The sequence below is a fragment of the Quercus lobata genome, chromosome 4 (assembly GCF_001633185.2).
Source record: "Quercus lobata isolate SW786 chromosome 4, ValleyOak3.0 Primary Assembly, whole genome shotgun sequence".
Lineage (NCBI taxonomy): Eukaryota > Viridiplantae > Streptophyta > Magnoliopsida > Fagales > Fagaceae > Quercus > Quercus lobata.
Window position 1 is genome coordinate 91,833,568 of NC_044907.1, and position 23,714 is coordinate 91,857,281.

The window sequence follows — 23,714 nt, forward strand, 5'->3', positions numbered from 1 at the left end:
ATAGTGTCCAAAAGAAACATAACCCGCTTGTTGTACCACCTTACAGCCCAATACGTACGAGAACTTATGTATAGCGAAGAAGATACCACTGCCTAAACTAGCTGGAATCGGGTTTAATATGTGTGTGGGCTTAAGTTGATTTGCTTTAGGTTTTTATGTGAGTGGGCTTGTTTGATGTATTTTCGGATTGAGCCTAGTGTGATGTGGGTATATTTTGAATGTGTCTAAATGAACACTTGGAGAAATGAAAACCATGGAGAAAAGTCCAAATAAAGTAAATGCCGAAGAAACCCAACAAATATTCATACCAAAAACAAAAGCTGAAGAAAATGGATCTTTTTCCAAGTTGATTCACACCCAAGCTCAACATTTTAAAGAAGGGGGAAAAATTAAGAACTTAATTGCATGAGTTAAGCCTATCAATTCCAACTCCCATTTACATATATTGTTAAGAGTATGTTAGAATAGAGGTTTTTTTTTTCCAGAATTGAGACAAAGAAAGAGAGAGCATAAGCAAATATTTTCATGGTTCAGCTTGACAGCCTACACCTATAATGGAAAACCTTTGACTTCCTACATCTTTATTGTGTTAACTTGTAGTTTACAAAGAATCCAACAAAAGGTATAAATAGGAGTACATTACGTCCATTATGAACACCTTAAAATCATGGTAGCTAGTGGTATTGCAAAATAACAGTAATCTACAGAATTATGATCTAATCTATTTATGATATAGCCAAATTGTATTCTAACATATATGACTTCAACTCATTACATCAAACACGGAAATATCATTCAATGAAAAGAAATCCCAAGAAAAACAAAAGGGATAACAATGATGCATTCAGCTATGAGACCCCCAAAAAAAAAAAAAAAAAAAAAAACACCTTTAACGGATTGTTGTTCTGCCACTGCTCTATGTTTTGATTTAGGCAGAGACAACACTGCTAGCAACCATGTGAGGAGCCACTGACCATGAATGAGAGATTGATGAGTGAGAAACCACTGGTGAGTGCACGTATGGAGGGAATGAGGTTGATATACTAAACAAAAAAAAAAAAAAAAAAAAAATACAATGGTTGATTTGCATTAACTTTCTGCCAAAACAAATAGAAAGTTAACAAGAATTTGGCACAAATAACTAAAAAAAATTACAATCAAACAAGCGAATGATGTATATATGGTGGATTTGCATTAAATTTCCTTTTACCTTGTTCCCAATATAAGTTTATCAAAAGTGCTTAAGTAAAATTTGTACAAGGTGACAAAATGAAAATGGCATAGCAAGCTTCCACACTTGCACGTTTAAGAATCTAGTAACAGAAATGACATTTTGACCAAAAAAAAAAAAAACTATGGTTGTCCTGTAAACAATCTTGCGGACAGGGAAGATTCATTTGTATCATGGGCTAACTTTTCAGACCCAAAAAAAAATCAAGGTTACCACAGGCTTAATAGGAAACTACAGAGTCTATGTATTAAGGGCAGCACTTAACGTAAACTATAAAGTTTAAAGTTTAAATTAAAAAAAGAAAGAAAGTATATGTGTGCCAAAGAAATGAATATATATATAGCAACAAACATTACCTTTAATAGAAAGAATGATGATGACTTACCAATCCTAGGCCACCATCATTAGAATTTTTGCAATTAGAGTTACCAACTTACCATGAGCTATTCATTCTCTATCTTTCAATCCTCGAAAGTTGTCCAACAAAAGCTGCAAGTATCAAATTGCATCATATTTTGTGACATTTAGAACTTAGAAACTACTATAACCTACAAAACAAATAATGTGAAAGCCTCTAGCATGCCTTCAAGATGCATGAACTGGCCATAATCTGAATAGGAGGCTGAGTTTCTAATTTATTTATCTGTTTAGTGATTATTATGGTAAATAGACATAAAATTTAGTAAGGCAGTTACGCTTTAGGATTCAAATTGCAGGAGGACCTTTGTTTTTTAAAGCCAAGTTTTCAAACTAGCCCGAACTAAGCAAAGAACTTCAACAATTAAAGAAAAAAAAAAAAATTGAAATCCAACAAAACCAAAGATGATATATCATGGATAAAAATCCAAAAATAAACATAAAAGCTGAAGAAAATGGGTCTCTTTCCAAATTGACTCACTCCCAAGTAAAGCAAAAAGGGAAAAAAAAAAAATTCAAAAAAAGAACACACCATTTCAGAAAAAGAAGAAAGTAGACTGAACAGAGAAAGCTTAAGCAAAAAAGCCAAACTTCATTAAAACAATTAATACTGAAACATCTTCACAAGCACCTTGTAGGCAATCTGTCAAAAACAAAATTGCATGATTTAAGCCTATTAGTTCCAATCCTTATTGTTAGAATATGTTTAACTAGAATGAAATTAGTAATGGCGCATTTATTATGAAACTGGTAATGGCAATGAAATTTTGACAAAAAAACTCACATATCATGGGTGTCCTGTAAACAATCTTGTGGACAAGGAAGAATGGAAGATTCATTTGCATCAGGACCTACTTTCTTTGACAAATGAAATCAAGGTTACCACAGGCCCAATAGGAAGTTAACACCCATCAACTAAGCTTTTAGCAGCACTGCGGGAGACCATTTCTAAGCTCGTTCTCTACTTTGTACCAATCCTGGAAGCCCATATGTGAAACAAAAGGAAGATACATTTAGAGTGTAGAAGTTGTCAGCCTATATATCAAAGGCTACACTAAAGTAAATTTTGAAGGCAAAATTGAAAACAAAAAAGACTTGTAAGAAAGAGAGATGATGATCACATGTACCTAGGAGCAAATTAATTGGTAAACTCGCAGAGCTACAATGAGCCAAACATCCTTCATTAGAGTTGCCTTCACCACTAGAATTTGGGCTTGTGGAAAGCTGATTCCCAGAGATTAATTGATGATTGCAGTCTCTCAGATCCAATATATCTGAAGACCAAAGACTTTCAAATGTGGAAGTTTTAGAATTTGGGCTTAAAAGCCCAAGACTTTCAAGCTGATTCCATTTTTCAGGTGATAGGTTTAAGGCCACTCAATTGCGGGATTCCTTAAAAAGTTCTTTTTCAGGTGATAGGTTTAAGGCCACTCAATTGCGGGATTCCTTAAAAAGTTCTTTTCATTTTTCTCTTTTTTTGAGAAAGACCTTAAAAAGTTCTCCAGCTGTATATCAAGTTTCAAACATCTAGCTACATTGACATCTTCAAGCCACATGAAGCTAAAAATGATGGTAGGAATAGACACAAGATTTTTGCAATCACTTAAATTCAATGAAGCAAGGTTTATCAAATGTTTAATTGAAGAGGGAAGTTCTGTAATAGAAGTACTATCTAAGTGAAGAATCCATAAGCTTTGCATATTTCTCATAAATTCTGGAATTCTCTTAATTTTTGAACAATCTGGAAGAATAAGAATTTCAAGAGACTCCATTTCAATCTTGCTTGGAAGGCAATTAAGGTTTTTGCAACCTTTTAAATTAAGAAGAGTGAGCTTTTTACGAACTACAATAGATGGGTGAACCTCAAATAGGTTTATACAACCTTCAAGCATCAATTTCTCAAGATTTGGGACTCCACTGAAATTAGGGGTCGCAATGAGGTTTAAGGAATTGTTCAATTTGATGGACTTCAAGTTGTCAAAATGCTGGTAGAAGCCAAAAAGAAAAATATTAATAATTTAATTAATTAATTAATAAGAGAAAGGTAGATTAGGTTCCACAAACTTTAAGAATCTTTTAGTATTTTTTATGAAAAAAGAAATTGTATAGGAGTACTTAAATAACAATCTTACGGTCTTACCTTTTTTGCTGTGACACATGAAGTTTAACAAGCTAATCTGGTTGGAAACTTGATGGCAAAGATTTTGAAGGATATTCACTCCAATCAAGGTATCTTAAGTCATTAGAAAGGTGTTTGAGACCATGTAGAAAGGGAGCACCATGAATTATAAGCAATTTAAGGTTGGGCATCTTTGAAAAGGCTTCAAGGTTCCATTGTGCCTCTTTGGATATATGTTGATTACCCAATTCAAGGACAAGTCCTTCAATTGCTTCACATTCCTAATAATAAAGAAAAAGGGATGATTAATTCACAAGATATATGATTTTTAGAGTTGTTTAGATATTAACTTTGTCAAGATAAGGTATATGCTAAAGTTCTTTGAATGTTCTCTTACCATATTTTTCTTCAACACATTGTGAATGTCTTTATATAGCCAATTTGCTCCACTTTCGAGGTTCTTGACGAACTATGTCATGACCCATTATTTGTAGTAACTCATGCATCTAAAATGTATTTTCACAATGTTTAAGAGAGACTTTTCAATAAGAACTCTTAATCCAATTTTAGGACAAAGGCCAAGAAAATCTAGTACTTCTACTACATAATCTTTGTCCTTCATATTAAAAAAACATGCTATATGAAGAAATATTTCTTTTTCAGTTTCCCCAAGTCCATCAAAACATGTTTGAAGTATTTTCATAGTATCGTTTTTGGGAAATTCTTTGAGCCTATCTAATACACTTTCCCATTCCAGCTTTCTTCTATTGTACAAAAAAGAACCCAAAACATCAATAGCTAAAGGAAGGCCTTTAGCATATTTTACAAAATGTTTGGACATCTCTAGATAATCTTTGGCAAGATGATCTTTATTAAAAGCCTTCAAACTAAAATGGCGAAGAGCGACATCATCATCCAATTCTCGAGCCTCATATATTTCATATACTTTATATCTTATCAACTGTTAGGTTCTAAAGACTTAGGAACTAATGTATTTAAAACTCTAATGTGTATTGTTGGCAAACCATGATCAAAATAGGTTGTTTAGTCTTGTTTAGACTTGCTCAAAGTTGTGTCTTTTATGTAAAGTTGGATTCGTGCTGATGCAGAATTGATAGTGCATTTTGGCCTGGTTTGATCGATTGAAGCTTAGGCTCGATCAATCAAAATTCGGGCAGAATACATTTTTCTGCAAAATTCCAACTTAGCCCTAGTTTATTAAAACGTTTAGGGTTTTATGTTTTTACCCTAGGTATATAAGGCAAACCCTAGCCACGTTTTAGAGGTTGCTCATATTGCGGTTTGTGTAAATCTCTTGTGAGATTTGTGAGGAGCTTTCCTTTACACAAGCTTAGGATTATTAAGAGGAGATTCGTTCAAGAACTTGATGATCATTCAGTTGCTGTCATAAGAACTTAAAGAAACACAAGCGGATGTGGTTGTATTTGCTGGAGAATCCAAGAAAGAAAGAGTCTGTGGTCTCGGAGCTTGCACGTGGTCATGTCAGTAAGTTTCTACTGGTGGGTAGCAATAGGATGTTAGTGGTGTAAGTCACTATTGTAAAACTTTGATTCTTTCATAGTGGATTTAGGTTTACCTTAAGGATAGCTAGGTTAAATCCTCCTCAGGTTTTTACTGTCTGATTTCCTAGGTCATCATATCATTGTGTTATTTATATTTCCGCTGCTTTACATGATATGATATATTTGTGTTAATCTAGATTTGTTAATTTGACTAAGTTAATCACTTGGCTAATTTACTAAGTTAATTTAGTTGTGTTTTAAGGGGTCTAAAAACAAACATCAACAAATGCTCTTCTCTTGTTGTTATGATAGCTCTACTACCTTGACCAAACCAATTTGGCTCCCCAGCTAACTTTTCTAATTGTTTGAATTGATTTACATCATCAAGAACAAGAAGAATCGTTTTATGACATAACCTATTCTTGATCATAAGCACTCCATCATCAACATCTCTTATATTCACATTTTCCTCCAAAAAATCACAAATAAGTTTTTGTTGAAATGGAAGTAAACCACATTTATCATATACTTCTCTAATATTAGTGATAAAACAACCTCCTTCAAATTCACTAAAAACTGTCCAATAAACTACTTTAGCAAGAGTTGTCTTACCAATTCCTCCCATCCCCCAAACTCCAATAATGCGAATGTCATTTAATCCTACAGCTAAAAGCGACATCAATTCCTTCACTTGAGAATCTCCTCCCACTAAGCCTTTGGTATCTCTTTGAAATGCATAACTCAATTTATGCGATATCATTTTCACAATATCTTGGATAAATTCTGACTCATGCCTACAAATAAGAAAGACAGTTAAGTAGTGTGACCATCCAATATATCCTCATCCTATAAGTAAATGCAATAATTTCTACACTAGAATAATTTTTAATTCAATATAAGAGCATTAGTATTGGTGGTGCTAAAAACAACAATATGGTGTTTTTAGCACCACCAATTGCTAAATTTTTGACACCACCAATACTGATGCTCTCACTGAGAACAGATAAACGAGTTACTGTTAGAGTTGTGAATATAAAATTATAAACAATGCTACTAAGGGCTTGATAGTTAATAGCTTGGTTCAGACAAGGACTTTGTATTGAGGTGGTCCTTTCAAACGGAAAATAATTAGTTGAAAGACTTTCATGCTTAAATATACGTTCAACTAGTGTGATTGTTTTTGGAAGCGAAAAGGTCCATGGTAGTTTTTACTTTTTAGGATTAAAAGAAGGCATTGCGTGAATTATAATCTTGTTTCTTGTTTGAGTATAATAGGCTAACAGCACTATTTTGAGTTTGTGAGTTTCATTATAAGAGCAAATTATGCGATTGTAATATACTAATATGTATTATTAATAATGGATTTTTGTTAGTGTTACCAAGGATATGTATACGTAGAGATTTTTGAGTTACAATTAGTATCATAGCTTTGTGTGAATATTCTAGTATATTATTTGTATGAATACACTTTTTTTTTCCTAGAAACAAACATACACACAAAAGAGAGAGAAAAAGGTTCTAACATAAAAGTACGCCACTACTCCACTCAAAAGCCATGATAACTTTTAAGTGAGGGTGGAACAAGCTATTCTCAAAAGAATATGAATACACTTATTCTATTGTCTATTTACACCGAAATAGTATTCAAGCTCAAAAATTTTATCCAAATCTATTCTTTGGTATAAACTTAAGCTTAAACTTAGCTTGATTGATAAATAAATAAACATAAATAAATTTTTCTCCAATTAATCCCAAACTAAATAAATAAACATAAACAACTGTGTTTTTAGTTACGGTCCTACATATTAAGGTTAAACTAGTATGTAACCCGTGCGGTAAATTGTAGTTATAATGTTGGCCATTTTTTTTTTTTTTTTGGGTTTATCACATGGAGGATGGAATTAGATAAAACAATGAAAAAAAAATATGTTGCATTTTATTATTTAAGTGATGCTACAGTGAAAAAAAGAAGAGAATATTGCATTTTATTATTAAAAATATATAAAGGGACATTAAATAAACCTATTCACTTAAATAAACCTATTCACCAACTTAAACATTTCAAGGTCGATCAAGCATCTCTTGCACGTAACCACAAATTCTTCATAACCATAAGGATACGGTTCATCACGGTTCCAATGTTCCATTTTAGATTTTTGGCAAGCTTGAAAGTTTGGACTTTGATACATGGCGGTTCTTGCAGCAAGTAGTCGAAGTATTCTTTGGCATTTTAGAAGCCTATGATTTCCATGTTCATCATTCAAAACTTTCAAAAGGTTACTTATGCCTTTAGGATTCGATTCACAAAGCAGCATGACTCCATGAATATATGTTGCAATAAAATCACCACATGCAACAGCTTCTTCAATCAATATTTTTCCTTCAACGACTTCTTCATTCAGGAAGTATTTTTTTGTACCCATTATGAGTAGTGCATGGGGATTCTTTGCTTCATAACATGAAAAATATCAATTTTTTTGCTTTGTTATCTAGTAGGGTTGGGTGACTGAAATATGGAGTGAGTCCAATTCTTTGGAGCACTAATCTATTTTTTGTTAATTTGTTGAAGCTTTTGCATCTGATTAAGAAAAAGGAAAGAATTGAATTAATAGATTTCATAACTTATATACAGGGAAATAATTAGTATATATACACTAAAAAATTTGTTGTGTTATACCTTAACTTGATATTTCCCAATTATAGTGTTGCTGAATCATTTCCCACCTCTGAAAATATTTCCACCAACATGTCATTTGGAAGATTTTGTAAAGTATTCATATTTTTCTTTTTGGTTTGAAATAGTGTTCTAATATTTCATTCCCTATTTATAATAAAATGATTTTTAAAGATTCATAGGATCATATTAAATTACAATAAATGATAATAATGTGTTTTTAGACTTTTTAATTGAATATACATGAATTTTGATAGGCAAATGGATAATTATATTTTACAATAAAAAATGAGAATGTCCTTAAAAAGATTAAAAAATATTTTCACATTACATATGTACACAACGAAAGTAATTTCATTATCTTGTTTCTTTGATAATTCTTCTCAATCCTTCAAAAGATTAAATCCGTACATAAAATTTAATTATTGTTATTTTACCTTTTTTTAGCTATTAATTGGTTGACATCCTAAACATTCTCTAAAATTTCATAATCCATTGACTAAGACCATTTTCATCCAATAATATGTAGACAACTAAATTACGTAAATGTTGAAGGGATAGGGTAAAAAAAAAATACCTCTTAAAAAAATAAGTGGTTATTAGTTGGTTCAACTAATTGAGATCCAACTAAATTTCAATCATTTTTTGTATGCAATGAAAAATATTTTGAACACATGTCATGCAATTTAAGCAAGTAAAAAAATATACAAAAGGTTAGGAAAATAAAATTATCAAAATTAGTTGACTATATCTAAGCCCTCTGGTGAGCAAAATTAAGCTTTAATAATCACCCATAAAAAAAAAAAAAAAAATTCAATAATCATCAATTTTTTTCAAGCATATAATGGTGAACCTTTGTTATGCTGCATAACCTAAGTCTTTTTGTTTTAGCCAAAGTTTAGTATACCAAAACCAGTAATAAAGGATGCACATGCTATCAAATATTACACAAGCTTGTTAGTGAACTTACTAAAACGTTGCTTATAGGTCATGTGATCCATTAAACTAATATGAATATATTGATTTTTCAGATTACCTTTTCAATATTCAGAAATCATAAAATAGTTCTTGACAATGTAATAAACCACATAAAATAGTTATAGACAATGTCATAAACCAAATAATTTAAACTAAAAATTTCCAATAATGTTTTCTTTTTTCCTGGATGCCATGAACTTTCTCTTTATCCCATCCTTAGCGACTTTTAGGCATTTGGGATACCTTCTGGATCTACAATGCGCCAATTCACGTTAAATTATATTACTGATGAAAAATTGGCTATCCAAATTGCAATTATCAATACAATAATGGAAGGTTAAATTGTCAAAACTAAGGTGGAGTACAATTGAAAATTTTATTACTGGCCTCCTTCTAGTGCAATTAGACCTTCCTAGTGTGCTACCTAAATAGTCCATTGTGAATTTTTTTTTAACTTATTTTCATAATTTAATTTCCTAGGCTTATCATCAGAATTTTTATTCTTAAGTTGATAGTTAAAGAACATAAAGATGTTTTATGGTCAGTGTTATCTGGTTTGTTAGTTTTGTGACTCTAGATGGTATTTGGGTTGTTCGTTAGTTTTCATAACAAAAAACTCAAGCCTTTCAATTGCCTTTTTGACAATATCTAAATCATCCAAGCTCCACAATCGAGCAAAGAATTTTCTATCTCATACATGGTTCATGTAATAGTTATTAAAATTTAGATAAAAAAGGAAGAATGTGTAAATGAAGTCTTGACATACCAAATTGGCAGATCTGTGTAGAAATTTAGACCAAAAAGAGTTCTAGGAGCACCTAGATTAGAGGGAAAAAAAAAGGAGCAATAATTAATTCATTGCAAGGACATTGAAGAAAATGAGAAATAAGTATAACATCCAAACTGGGGTGAATAGTGCTTAATAGAAAGCTAAATTTGAAAGTGTAGATTTAATATTCTAATAAATGCAAAATCATTATCTTTTGCCAATTGAGAAGATGAGGGAACCAAGGAAGACAAAGGCAAACTCATGTAATTTTTCAATTCGCTATAATAGAGGAAATGGCAAATGATGAAAATGATAATATTAGATATTACACGGCCTAAGGCATTACCTGATGGCCATGTTGTCAAATTGTGCCTAGGTTGTTTCACACTTTAGTGCAACAACAACAACAACCTATTAAGGATTATTCAAAAAAAAAAAATCAGGAATTAAATGCTCAAACAACAAAAATTAGACAATGGAATAAGAGGAAATTGTGATTTTCATTACTATTCTATCTAATTAGTTAATTAAGTGGATGCAAAGAGAAAATGATTGTACCCAAGATCCATGTTGTTTTCACGCTTGTGTGCAAATCACACTGTCATCCAACACCTGAAGTGATTGAACATGAGTTTAGTTATTCACATTATTTTTATTTAAGATTAGGCACTTAACAGAGCTATTTGTAAGGAAAAAAAAAGTACATACATACATACATACATACATACATATACATATACATATACATATATATATATATATATATATATATACAATACATACATACATACATATATATATATATATATATAATATCATGCCGAAGTAGATCAAGTATGTGGCCTTTTAAATGCATGAAAAAACAAAAAGACAAACATTTAATTTTATTATCTAGATAACATAAAAGAAAGACTAAGACTGAATCATACCTTTATCACTTTCGACTATGAACACCACTGTTGCAGATAATGTTTTATATAGGTATCCTCTTATTATATCTACAGTTACCAGATACTATCAAAAGTGTTGTTAATCATCCATTGTCACTTAAATGTATAAGAAAAACAATGCCTAAATAAGGGAGAAAAAAGAGAGAAACACAAATGGTACTTTCAACACAAAGGTGAACCTGCAGAGATTCTATCAAGACAAAAACACTCACCTGAGCACTGATATTGGCTCCATGGAAGGTCTCATAAATCTTTCTAGGTTGTCTTTTCCTGGCTGTCTCAAAAACATGGAAAATGGTATCTGCCACAATACATGAACAATTATAAATTATAGAGGATACAACAGGAATTTGCATTTCACAAATCTGTAACAAATAACAAAGTTAACCAAAGACCAAAACCAAAATGCATTTAGCATGACTTTGAAAGAGAGTGGAAAAGATAAGGCTACTAAAGACGTAAATCAGACAGGGGAAGAAAAGTAACTCAACCCTTTAATTATTATTTTTTTTATGAGAGGCTGACAGAACATTTAAGTTAGAAAATATGTTACCTAAGTAAATTTTAGAATTATACAGAAGCATTCAAAATTCATGATGGGAGTTAAAAGGGAAGTTCGCACCACACATGAGGAGGAGAGAGCTTCCATAGTAGAACCTAGGAGACTTATAACTAATACTTGAGTCCCAATACCCAAGGATACAACATTGCACATTTCTAGAGATAAACTATAGAAAAGGCCAATTAAAGAAGACCTTAAAGTTAAACTGTTTCATCAGTAGTGCTGCTCCTGCACCATTTTTGAAATCATAATATTGTGTCTGGTAGAATATTAATCAGACAACTAAATTCACAATGTCCTAATAACTTAAGTTTTTGAGATAATCAATAATTCATCATGGTCTTAAGTTCGAACCCTGTCTCCACTCTACTACTCATTTAAAAATTTTAAAAAATCTCATGTTGGACCCCAATTATCAAGAGAGAATATGGTTCATATGTGAGAGAGAGTGTGAAAATAATGGTCAAGTAATTAAATTTTCCATTTCCTAACCGTTTAAACTTTTGTGACAATTGGTAATTTATCAATTTCAAAGTAAAGAATTGTAAAAAAAAAAAAAAAAATAGTTCTCCGGAGATGTAGTACCTCTGTTGTACCCGAACCAATCTTCCCGGAAGGTCTAACCTCTGTGCTCTTGTTTCTGTTTCGAAGTAAGAGAAAACAAATTATATGTACAAATATCCATATGAGGCAAACATAAAAGTTAACTATCATGAAAGAAACAATCAACTAAGTAGCTCAATGGAATAGCTATTAATATTAATAATTTATTACATCACAAACACAATTAACTTAGACCAAGAACAAACACAGAAACCGCAATTACACATTATATAGGAACCAGAAGTCACATAAACTGAAAGGTATAATTGAGTTATGCTTTCAAAATATGAACTTTGCAAAATTAGGGCTTCTCAAAGATTGAACTTACAAAATGGAGATAGGCTTGACAACACCATATAAGGACTCAATAATTCCAGCCGATCCTCCACGAATCTTCAAACAAACAAAAGCATTCCAGTTGAGATTTTACTATGATAGAGAAACGAAAAGAGAAATAGCTTTGTTTGGTTGCTGAGAAATAAGGAAAAAAAAATACAAATCTCGTTTAAAAACAATATTTTTCATCATTTTTTCTGGGAAACCAAACAGAGGACTGATTCAAACCCACCTGCAAATTGACGGATCCATTGACAGTGAGACAAACACCATAGTGAGAAATGGAAGAAGAAGATTTCACTATGATTTTTCCCTCCAGAGGTTCCTGAAATTCCAATACTCATCTTTTTAGAGAGAGAGAGAGAGAGAGAGAGAGAGAGAGAGAGAAATAGTAGGTATCTGTGTATATGGAGAATGAGAGAGAGAGATGAGTTACCGAAGGGTGATAGATACGACTTGCACGGGAAAGTTTGAGCTCTATTGACATTCAAATACCTGAATTAATAAAAATCAACCCAAAATAACAAAACCTAAATCATATTTGATACCAATTTTTATTGTTTAAAGATACCTGTATTAGTAGTGGTTTAGGCAATATATATCGGTGGCAAGAGGCTAGGTTGAAGGTGTGAGATGGTCTGACATGGTGGTGGTCCTCAATCTTTCCTTCATAGTGTCTTATGACTCCCTCCCTCCCCCTGTCTCTTGTGAAATTAGTGATTTCATCGAGTATAAAAATAGGCTCTTTGGTTTTCACGTTTGACAGCAAAATCAAGAAAAAAAAAGCTTGACCTGATACATAGAAGTGGTTTTAATGAGAATGACCCATATACATTCAACCAAATTAAACAAAATTAAACTTCAATTTCAGATTTTAATTGAACAATTAGAAAGATAATTATGATGACATAATTTGTAGACACGTGGCACAAAATTAGAGTTTTAATTTGGAATTGCAATTTGAGTTTCTCTCTGCTTCACCTATTATTTTATATATAGATATATAGATGAGTTGCTCCCATTGGAGGCTAGGCCAATTAGGCCCCCTAAAGGCCCTATAAGAGAAAGGCCTCAAATTGTTTGATACTTATATTGTTTTACTGAAAAAATAATTATATATATATATATATATATATATATATTTATCATAGAGTGTTTTTCACCCTTATAAGGCCCTAAATTGTGGTTGAATAGAAATCCAACCTGATTGAAATTCTAAAAATGTTATAAGAAGATTATTCTAAGTGTGCCAAATCACCATTAATAACTAATTTTCCATAACAATTTAAAGCATCAATTTTTGTAAATAAGCCTTCAACACGATAAATTGTCAACTTTAGTCATCCAATCACTTATGCAACAATGCACCAAACAATCTCCCTCTTTCTATCTCTCTCTTCACAATCGAAAATTAGATTTTAGCTCTCCTCTCCTTTCTTAAGGTAACTTAAAACTCTTTTATTGTTAAAACTAAAACCATTTAATCTTTTTTTAAATTTAATGTTTAAACCATGATAATAGATTTTCTATATAAAATTCATCTAGATTTGGTTAATATTAATTCAACAAGTTCTGCGTTAAACTCTTTATTTGGATAGGTTGAGGGTGTAAGGCAATTTCTATAATTAATTGAAATCATAATAGTGACTTTGATAAACTAGAATATATTGTTCTATGCTTTAAATAGACTAGTCATATTACCAATTGAAAAGTAGATGTTAGTAAAACTTATATACAAAAACTTAATCAGTAAATTTTAAGTAAATACATTTAAAACAGATTTTGAGTAAGAAGAATGGATTTTAAGTGCTGCAAAACTAGGTTCTTCGTGTGCAGTTGTATTCTAGGCAATCCACAAGAACACCTGTGGCTACGTCTGTGGCACTCCTGAGAAATTAATGTCAGAGTGCCTTAATATGTGTAAGATTTTTACAGCTTGGTTGATCGATTTTAATCAAATTAACCCAACTTAATTAACTGATCAATTATGATCAGATTTGACTGACAGGTGCGCTTAACCAATATTGGAAATATAAGCTGCGGAAACACGAAGGAAGCAACATTATGATGGTTACGAAAGAAAAATCTTGACAGCAAAAACCCTTTGGGGGTTTATCGCTTACCCTTAACGGAGGAATCCACTAATTACATTGAAGGTTTACAAATGGAATTATCCAATTCTGACAAGCACAATAACACATATTTTTAGACACGTTATGAATTAGCTTAGAGTTCTCCATGTAATATGAATTAGTTAAATAGAAAATATGTGTTTATCAAAGGGCTTTTTTGTGCGTACGTAGGCAATTAAGACAAGTCATATTAAATTCTTGCTTTTGTTTTTCTCTTTTCTCTTTTTTAATCTCTCAGTTACTCAGCAACTTGAACACATATTTTTAGACATGTTATGGCCCAAGTAGCCTAAACCAATTGTAGGCCCATGCAAGCAAATTAACCTTATGTTAGATGTGGTTGGCCTAGGGTTAGTCTATGGTTCTCTAGTAGATAAATCATACATTGGGCTCATTGTAACGCAAGAGCTTAATAGAAATATTTACCTATTGTGGACACCACATTTTGTACCCTTTATGATTCGGGCCCCCCTTCCCCAATAATGGTAGTACTCTAAAGCCCATGGTTGGTTTAAGGCCCAATCAGATGAAAATTAACTTGAAGAAAGTATTTGTAAAAGTATAACTTATATTTGGAAAAATGAAACTATTTTTCAAAAAGAAATGCCGCAGAAAACCCTAGAGTGTGCGGATGCATACATGGGTATGCGTACACACACTCAAGCCATGTGTACGCATGCTTATGGCATGTGCACACATGCATGGGCATGCGTATGCAGCTAGGGTTCCAAAAGCTATGTAAGGAAAGCTTTTTGCACTTAATTCTGGTTTGAGATGAATCTAACATCATCTGGAAGCTGCCCCAAACCCTTATTTTTTGACAATATAAAGCCATAAAAAGCACTTTTTTCAAAAGGAGGATGAAAATAGTGGAAAACACACACAAGATTCACTAGAAAATAGTGAATCAAAGAGGGTGTTTCTCACAAAATATCCTCGAGTCAAATTTTTCTTGATCAAGACCTTTTCTGATCTTGATCTTCAAGTTCTAAAGTTTACTAATCCATTTTGATTTGGTTGTGAATAGATTGACTGAGGGGAATGGTCAAAATCAAAGCTCTAAAAAGTTTAAGTGTTGAGGTAAAGGTTATAACTTTGGCTCTTCACTTTTCTTTGCTTTTTCTTTGTTTCTTTGTTGTTTGTATATATGTTTTAATTTCTTAATATGTCTGTTTAGTTTAAGTTTACATAGAGTTTATGCCTGAAGCATGCTAGGTTGTTAGATTCCTTGTTTTCGGTGTTTTTCTGTTCTGTGTTTCTAGGTTAGGATTTGGGGTGTGTATACGTGTGGATGCATATGCATGCTTGAAGTGTGCATACGCATACAATTGGGATGTGCATGCACACTCATGCCCAAAAACCATAATTCGTTCTTGTTTGATCTTTTCTTGTTTTTCCTAAAATGTTTAGTCTCTGTTCAACTTAGTTTACATATCTTTAAGTTTCTGCCTCTCTGTTTTGTTTTGATCTCTTTGATGCTATTTAGGGTTTTAGATTGTTTGAATACCATGAACATACAAATGAACATGAATATGCATTAATGCATAGGTGCTATGATGCAGTGAGGTAAGTGAAGTAAGTTATACATAATCACATGAGCATGCATTTGGTTTGGATGATGAACATGACATAATAGACGAACACAAATATGCATGGTTGAATCCCATAATTTTAATGCTTAGATATCTTGACATGCTTGTTTGAATCTGCCTTGTGATGTTTCTGCCCTTGGAAATGCATGTTTAATGCCATGATAGATGAATGTTAGGCTTAAGGATGATATTGCCATGTTGTTTGCTTTTAAATGCATGTTAGAGTGTGTGTGAGTTAGAATAAAATGTTAAATTTTCCTTTAATGAGATTAAGACTTGGAACACAATGAGAGGAAGACGACCCACAAGTTACGTGGGGTTGGGTGCCTAACCCCTTGTCATCCCCATACCTAAACTCCGGACAAGTGCTTTGGTAAAGATCAGTCATTTCATGAAGGGCATTATATATATTGTTCCTAGACCTAAACTAGGTGGCGACTCAATTTACACCCTCCGCCATAGTCCACCCTAAGCCAAGGCGTACTTCCCAAGAGCGGTCATAGGCACTTGCGCCCACACCTGTCAAGAGCTTTCCATTATGGACTTAGGTACCCACATAAACCTTTATAGTCTCTCTTTCTAGTCTCTCTTTCTTGCTTCCTCTCATCATTCAATAATTACTCACAATTACATAAACTATAACACATATAATCATTGCACAATGCAAATGGTCAGTATTTCCCTACTATGTAACCATTATTTAAAACAAGGATTTGGGTTTTAACTTGTTGTAATTACTTTTTTAATCTCTTAATCTTTACCCTTAAGTATCATGAGTCATGATTGCAAAACTTTATACATGGCATATGCCAATTATTTATTTATTTTTTAACTGCAATCATAATAATATGTTAATATTGTAAGCATGCATATGGCCCGTAGATGGGTCAAGCAAGCTTTGGGCTGAGGTGGAATCAAGGAAAAGTTAGCCTCACAAATCTGCATTATTAGCACTTTACATAATATGTATTTAAGATAACAAGCCTTGAGACTCATAATTTAACAGATGGACAAATGTTCCTCTCTTTTTGGGTGAAACCAAATGAAGCTCCTGGAATGCATTTGGAGGGCTTTATTTTAATTAACTTCTAAATTTAAAAAAAAAATCCAAATAAAAGAACAATTATACTTTAAAAATTAGTGGTAGCTCCAAGAATTTTTTCCAAGGTGGTTTTCAAGAAACTTAAATTATACAGAAATATAATAAAAATAGAACTTCAAATATGGACAAAGAAAAAAAAGCGTCAAATACATAAAATCTTTTAATTTCCTTCTACAAAATTTTTTTTATCTTAAAATCATTATATAACAGTCTTATTATCTATGCTGCAAGTTACATCTCTTTCAAGATTTTAGTTAAATAAAATTTTCTTCGGCCTTTTCTTTTTGTTTGGAATGACCTAATATACTAATGTATAACCCTATGCATATGCACGTGTACAATTAAAAACAATCACAATTACATGGTTCAAATTATACAATTTTTTGGAAGAGGTTCAAATGATACATGGTATTAGCTTACACCTTTTTTAAACCATAATTTTTTAAAATATGTAATGGCTTCTCATTATATGATTTAGAATTTAGTTGGATTTAAACTCTTCGGTTTTTGCACCCAATAATTCATTTGCTACAAAATTAAAAAATATATATATATATAGATGGACATGTTGTGCAAAAATTGGACTCCAATTGAAATCCAACTTAGAATCTAAAAGGATTTTCTTTGAGTTTTGGCTTTTAATATATACTACCATGTAACCCATGCAAACATATGATTGCATTTAAAATTAAACTCAATTTTTTTTTATAAAATATAAATAATTAGTGAAATTATTAAAGAAAAGAAAAGCATGTAACATATGCATACGTATAGATACATTCAAAATTAAACACAATTTTTATCATAAAAATATAAATAATTAATCAAATTATTATTTCTTAAAAAATAAACGTAATTAGTCACATTAAAATTCTTACCTAAATTTAATACTACTTATGATCATTTTTTTTCTTTTAATTTTTAATAAGACAGAACGTGTGGTGATCTTTATTGTGTGGTGATTTTTTTTTGAGTATATGTGATTTTTTTTTTCATTTTATATTTCATTAATATTAGATTTTTAGTATTTTGCACTCATTAACTCACTTGGTACAAAGATTTAAAAACTTAAGTAGACATATGGCACAAACTTAAGTGGATAATTATGGTGTGATCCCCACATAAATTTAGATACATGACACAAAATTAGATTCTAATTTTAAATTCTAATTGAACTTTTTCTGAGCTTTGCCTATTAATATATATATATATATATATATATATGTATGTATGTATGTATGTATGTATATTGTTAGGTTCTAAAGATTTAGATTTAAATATTTAGAATCATTGTTGTATTGTGTTGCCAAACTGAGAACAAAACATAGCTAGTCTAAGTATTAAGGCAATGCTTAAATGTGCGTGTTTCGAGGTTCAAGTCCAGCTGAGCTCAGAAAAAGGGAGTGTGATTCTGTCTTGCTGGACCAATCGAGAATTAAGCCTGACTGATCGAAATCGCAGGCATAGTTTTTTTCTACAAATTTTTAAATAGGCCCAAGCCCACGAAAACTTTTAGAGTTTCATCTAAACTTCTCCACATATAAAAGGGATACCCTAGCCATGTTTTGATAGAGCTGAAGAAGCCTTGTGTGTTACTCTTTGTGAGATTTGAGAGGTTTTGTACCTTCTAACTACGCAAGAACCTACTGGAGCTAAGACTACAATAAAGCATTGGTAGAACATTTGCTGCATCAAGATCATTACTAAGGGTGATCTGAAACCTTTGAATGGGATCTCAAAGTCACAAGTAAGGGTGCTTGTGTTGCTTTAAATCCAAGAAGAGAAGGAGCCCGTGGATTTAGAGCTTGCACATAGTCGTGTCAGTAAGTTAATACTGGAGGTAGCATTAGATTTATGGTTAAATCTTTTGTAAAAATCTCAATTCTCTTATAGTGGATGTGGTTTACTTTGAGGATAGCTAAGTCAAATCCTTTTCAAGTTTTTACCTTGAAACGGTTCGTTTCATTAGTTTTCCTGGGTCATCATGTCGTGGTGTTATTTATTTTCCGTTGCTTTGCATGATATGATTTATTTGTGTTTAACCTAGATTTGAAAATTAATCTAAGTAATCACTTAGTTAATAAATTAGGTTAAACAATTTGGTTTGAGGGGTCTAAACGAACAAACATATATATATATATATATATATATATATATATATCCATACATATTTTCAAATTAACTTAGCTACATATTTTGAAAATCTAACTATTAAATTGCATATTCTTTATATTCTTAAAATACATGTCAAGTTTTATGCCAATCAGATGTTATTTCCTATTCAATTTATGGACTTATTTTTTATGTATAATTTTATATTACAAAAATTTGAAATTTAAACATTTGATTGATTACATAGCTATTGATCTTTGATCTTCTTAAAATTTTGCAAGTATGGAGGATATAGGAAGAAAATGTAATCCAATAGTGGATTTATCAAAATTCACATTTAATAAAAAAAATATTGAATGGAGTTATAACCTTAGTCTCTAAGACTATAACCAATTTTGTGGTCAAACTTTATCCAAAATTTTGACCACTCGGGACTCATTAAGCAGCTGCCCCTCTTAAAAATTCGACTTAAAAAAACTCTAAATAAAGAGAAAATAAACTAAAACAAACACATAAACCATGTAGAAGTTCACTGTTATATGCAAAAGGGCAATATAATACCCTATTGACATAAAAACATCTCTTTACAATTTATTATTTGGAAAATGTCTATTGCATGTACTCACTTACAAATATAACATACACAAGTTTTTGAATTAAAGTAGTGACCGGTGAGCGTGTGTATTTTGTGAGTAAGTGAGTGTCTGACATAGACATTGCTCTTATTCTTTTGCCTACATCTCTTTTAATTTTTTAAGATTTCTCCTTGAACTAATGTAAAAGATCTATGGCTCGTTTGGTAATGTTATTCTAGTAATATTGTTTAAGTGTTTTGAAAATACGTGTGGATGAAAAAGTATAATGGAAATACGCAGTGTTTAATTACTCATTCCCTAAACTTTCATACTAGTATTCAAGTCCTTAATTACTCCTTTCCTAACCTTTCATACTATTTCTATCTTACTGTTTATTCACTTAAATGCATGCATGTGTGATTTTTCTTTGACTTTTTTACTGTTTTTTTATATTTTAGATTTTCTAGTATCAACCGTTTCAGTATCTGGCTATTTCCTAATAACAATTTCTAAGTCTCATGGTCAAAAATTTCTGTGCATTGCACATGTTCTATCAATACATCATAGGAAATTTCCATATAAAAAAAATAAAAATAAAAATAAAAAAGATCCTAAGAAAAAGTCTCTTTTAAAATTCATAGAATCTTTTTAATTTTTTTTATTATTGAGAAATGACCGAAATTCATTCAACAGCGAAGAAATAGTACAATACCAGCCAACACGTTGAAAAAGGAACTAAGGCAAAACAAAAGGATCAGCACCAAACTAGACCGCAACTAGACTCAATTACAATGAGACCTTAGAGCTTATTAAGTCTGCAACTATATTTGTCATTATTCCTATCCATAGAATGGACATTAAAAATTCAAGGAAGCTAATTAATGAATAGGGGTCCATTACATTAGGAGTTAGATATACCAAATACTTTGTAGGTGTCAATTGAATTGTCACAAATTAATGTATGACAACTGAGCAATGATAAAGAGTTTGCCTTTGTATTATGTCTGACAGTCTCTTAGTTGCCTAGAAATTAACGAGGGGGAAAAAAAATTGAAGATAAGGTGTGGGATTTCCCACCAGTGAGAGGAGGACATGTTGTTAAAAATCTTATCAATATTGAGTTTGTACCTTGTTGCGTTGACGAATTTAATGTAGCTGGTGGCCTTACAAAACAATAGAAAATACCAAATGCCCCAACATTTTAGGGTATCTTAGATAATTGTTCTCATTTTTTTTGGTAAAGAGGAGATAATTAGATTAGATTAAAAAGAAACAATTACACCCTAAGTGGTTCGGGTATACAAAACACTAGTAGCATCATTAGTTAAGACCTCCAAAACACCAAAAGGAGGGGATACATAATAAACAAAAGGATCAAGCTGGCTATGTCCTAGTTTAGCAAGGAAGTCAGTAGCTCGGTTAGTCTCCCTAAAGCAGTGTTGCAGCTGGACCTCCTGGAAAGCTTGGAAAGTGTTCCTGCAATAATCCACAATGGGTTGTTGGGTTAGCCGATTAGTGGCTTTTGAGTGAGAGAGGAGGTTAATAACTTCAATTGCATCCACATTTATAATGAGTTTTTCAATATGAAGATCTCTAGCCATAATTAGTCCGTCTCTTAATGCCCAAAGCTCAGCTAATAGGTAGCTAGATGTGCCAATTTTCCTAGAGAAACCTTTCACCCAGTCACCACTTGAATCTCTAATAAGACCCCCACCACAAGCATGATCCAAGGCTACCAAAACAGAGGCATCGGTGTTAAGTTTATGCCATCTGGGGCTTGGCTTGATCCAAGAGATATGCAAACTTCTTCTAAGGATTGGCTGGTTGGCTCCTTAAGTGAGGTAGAAAAATTATGTAGCTCTTGGAATGCACTCTTTAATGCTAAGAGGGGCTGCCTGGTTCCTTTGATGAACAACTGAGTTTTTGTTTAGCCAAAGAGACCAAAGCCCAAAGCAAAAAATGATTCCCCATGGTACACTATGGCATTAAGAGGTGAGCTTGGAAGTACCATTAAAGTGCAGCCAATCAAGGAGGGGAAGCCCAAAGGATCGGATGACTTTTGAAGGAAGGCCAAGCTAATTCCAGAAACTTGCCGAGAAGTGAAACTCTCTAAGTAGATGGTTAATTGTTTCCTCATGGCTGTGACAAAGGGGGCAAGCTTGATCTATGGTTAAACCCCTTGAACCCAAAACTTTTCTAACCGGAATACTATTGCGAGAATAGAGTCAAACAAAAATGATGATTTTTTGAGGGGTGTTCATTTTCCAAATCCAGTTAAGATTATTAGTAGTAGGGTTCAAGACATTTAAACCTTTAGCTAGCAAGTAGGCTGAACCCAAAGTGAAATTTCCATCACTTGAAGGAGACCATGCAATAATGTCACTGCTTAGAGAGGTGGGATTAGTGGGAATTGCTTGAATAAGTTCCAGGAAAGATTGGGGAGGGGAGAATGAGAGGTTATCCAAATTCCAGCAACCATTAGAAGCAACATAGTCATTGACCAAATTGTTTTCTTCCTGAGCATTGAGGGGACCCACAAGCATGGACTTGACTGAGCCTATAGTGCACCATTTGTCATACCAAAACGAAGTATCATTACCCGTGTTGATGACCTTTCTTAGACCCATGTCAAGAAGTGGTTTTGCTGCCTTGCAAGCAGCCCAAGTACTTGAGCAAGAACCCTTAGATGTCCACGGGGTAGGTATTGCATGGTTGGAGAGGTATTTAGCCTTCAGAACTTAACCCAAGGAGAGTTATCTCCCATTGAAATTTTCCAATCCAACTTGGCTAGGAGAGAAAGATTTTTTGGACAGGCAACATGTATACTAAGACCCCTATGATCAGTAGGGAGGGTGACAGAATCCCAATTAACCATATGCATTCTCCTATTTTCAGGTGTAGATCCCCATAGGAAATTACGGTTTGCCCGATCAATCTCCTGGCATACTCTATTTGGCAGCAAAGCCGCTTGCATCACATAATCCGCTATTACAAAGGAGGAAGATTAAATTAGGATGTGTCTACCTGCTAGGGAAAGTAAGTTAGCTTGCCACGTCGCCAATTTTTCTTGGGTTTTCTGAATGATGAAGTCAAAATCTTTACTGCCTCTGTCAGAAAATTTAAGAGGAAATCCCAAGTATTTGTCAAATTTGGATGTTTCCAAAAAACCAAGTTGCAAATATCATCTCGGACAGTAGGGGGAGTGTTTTTTGAAAAAAGAATCTGAGACTTGTCATTGCTGACCTTTTGGCCAGAGAGTTGGCAAAAGTGAGTGAGCACATCCTCAATTGCCCTTGCAGTGGTGAGAGAAGCCTGTCCAAAAAGAATAAGGTCATCTGCGAAGAATAAATGGGTAAAGACCGGGCCAGTTCTAGAAGCCTTGACAACTTTCCAAGTCTTGCTAGTAGTCTTTTCATGGATGAGAAGTCCAAGGTATTCAAGGCATAGGATGAATATGTATGGTGAAATGGGGTCGCCTTGGCGAATCCCTTGCGATGGAAGGAAAGGTTCTAGCTTGCCTCCATTGAAGAGAATTGTAGTAGAAGTGGATGAGATGCACTCCATGATTATAGTTATAAGATTTGGGGGAAAGTTGAAATGGATTAGAACTTCTCGGATAAAACTCCATTCCAATCTGTCAAAAGCCTTTTCAAGATCAATCTTAAGTGCCATAACACCAGTGCGACCTTTTTTCTTTCCCATGGAGTGAAGGATTTCTTAGGTTATTATCATGTTGTCAAGGCCTTTCCTACTAGGGATGAAGGTTGTCTGGAAGGGGGAAATCAGCTAATGCATGAAAGGCCTGATTTTGTTGACAATAATTTTTGTGACAGCTTTGTAAACAGTTGTGCACAAGTTGATTGGTCTAAATTGCCCAAGGAGCTCAAGACTAGTCCTCTTAGGGATGAGGGCAACAAGGGTCTGATTAAGGTAGTGTGGCATCTTGCCAGTAGAGAAGATGTTCTTAACTTCCTTAGTGATAGAATGCTCAAGAGTTGGCTAGAAGTGCTGAAAAAACCCCGCATGTAGGCCATCAATT

The 23,714-nt window shown here is 32.7% G+C and overlaps 2 long non-coding RNA genes across 2 annotated transcripts; both read right to left on the bottom strand.

Annotated features, from left to right (window-relative positions):
- Nucleotides 1–9,161: 9,161 nt before the first annotated feature.
- On the bottom strand, nt 9,162–10,119 carry LOC115984119. The gene is made up of 3 exons (XR_004090380.1): nt 10,058–10,119; nt 9,709–9,760; nt 9,162–9,194 (listed from the first exon to the last, which is right to left on the bottom strand). It is a non-coding gene; the product is annotated as an uncharacterized LOC115984119 (long non-coding RNA).
- Nucleotides 10,120–12,154: 2,035 nt separating this feature from the next.
- LOC115984151 lies at nt 12,155–12,481 on the bottom strand. Its single transcript, XR_004090412.1, has 2 exons — nt 12,395–12,481; nt 12,155–12,219 (listed from the first exon to the last, which is right to left on the bottom strand). It is a non-coding gene; the product is annotated as an uncharacterized LOC115984151 (long non-coding RNA).
- Nucleotides 12,482–23,714: the final 11,233 nt, after the last annotated feature.